This window comes from Micromys minutus (assembly GCF_963924665.1).
Source record: "Micromys minutus genome assembly, chromosome: 14".
Taxonomy (NCBI): domain Eukaryota; kingdom Metazoa; phylum Chordata; class Mammalia; order Rodentia; family Muridae; genus Micromys; species Micromys minutus.
The window spans coordinates 15,000,537-15,002,416 of NC_137983.1; positions in this window are offsets into that span (position 1 = coordinate 15,000,537).

Here is a 1,880-nt window from a genome sequence, read left to right on the forward strand (position 1 = left end):
GTTCAAAACAAAGTTATGAATCTGTTTTGTTAAGACCCTAGGATGTGAGAACACATTTTCTACAGCACAGTAGTCCTACATTGTCCATGGTTTCGGTGTTCATTGCCACCAATAGTTTAAAAATATTAAATGGAAAATTCCAGGAATAAATTCAAAGCTTTTTAAGGTCGTGTCACTTCAAGTGGTGTGAAAAGGTATTATGACTTCTCGTTTTTTTCGTGCTTGAGACATAAATAATGTCATTCATATGTCCATATTGTGCATGTGACACTCTCATTGTCACACATTAGCCAAATTGGCTATCAGACAGACAGCCATGGTATCTGAATGCTTATGTTCATGTAATGCTTATTTTATTTAAAGTTTTTATCTAATAAAAGTTAGGGTAGCTGAAAATTTCAATTTTCCCTCCAAGTCCTCAATCTCTTTTCATTAGTTTATATTTGTGGACATTCTGTTCAGAAAAATATAATCCAATAAAGAAAACTATTTTTAATAGTTATAATTATCTATAATTTATATAAGGACTTTTCACTAAAAAATACAATTAAGGAAACCAAGGCCCCTAGTCTGGATGCAATATAATAATTTTTTAATACTTATATAGAGATATAATATAGAGATTTATCTATAGCTACTCATAGAACATACATGTTAAGTAAATAAATGTTTAATGTAATGTATTTCAGCTTTATGTAGTATTTGATTTTAAATAGTTAATTTGAATTTTTAACTCAAAGTATAACAGACTTTGATATTTACAAATACAAAATAATTATCCATAAGTACGAAGTTTAAGTTGGAACTTCTCATTATAAGGAAAAGATGTAATAAGATAAAGCACACTACACGTGTATAGTACTTGCTGATTGGTCACTACTAGAATATGCATTTGTAATTCATTTCTACTAAATCTTCACAGATACTGGTTTTCTGGTGTATGTCAATACATTAGGTGAAACTTCAGACCAATTATCAAATTACTCTTTAAAAATTAAGTACCTAGTTCTTCATGGAAGAATTAAAATGATGCAAGGTATGCTAATACTTCAGTATTTGGGTAAGAGTGATGATAAGACTGTAACATATACAACATGGACATCCTGAACATTATGTCCCAAGGAAGAAAAAATGAGAAGACATTTTTATGCTACTTCAAGTGGCACTAACTTTAAAGTTATAAATTGTTTATTCCTGGAATTTTCCATTTACTAGTTTCAGACTATTGGTGGCAATGAACACTGAAACCATGGATAATGTAGGACTGTACTGTAGGAAATGCATTCTCACGTCTCAGGGCCTTAACAAATACTGATACTCATCAATTTCAGATAGGTGGGTCTTGCTCCACAGTGAAAAGCCTAGATTTGGCAGGCACAATGAATCATTTACACAGCATTTTGTTGAGGAATTGACTGACTTGAAAATCTTGTGTTTTAACTTTTATTAGGGTTACCTACTGGTTGTAAATAATATTACTCAAAGGGAGTACATCTAATTATTCTCTCATAAAACATCAGACAATAAAGAGAGCAAAGCAGAACTATTTATTATTTAGTGTTCTAATGAATTTTGAGCATATGTTCAAATCAATTTTAAGTTTTGGCTTTGGCAGAATTGCTTTTGTCATTTCACTAGGTTTGTATATAAGACTAGGCATAACAGAAGAGATGGCTCAGAGGTTAAGATCATTGGCTCTTTTCAGAGGATGGTGGTTCAATTTCCAGAACCCACATGGAAGCTCAAAACTTTCTGTATCATTATTTCCTGGGCATCCAACACTTACACAGAAATATACCAAACAACCACCAATGCACATTAAAAAAAGAATTAAAAAGGAGCTTAAAAAATAGGAAAGTTATGTGAATTAGAATGCAAGA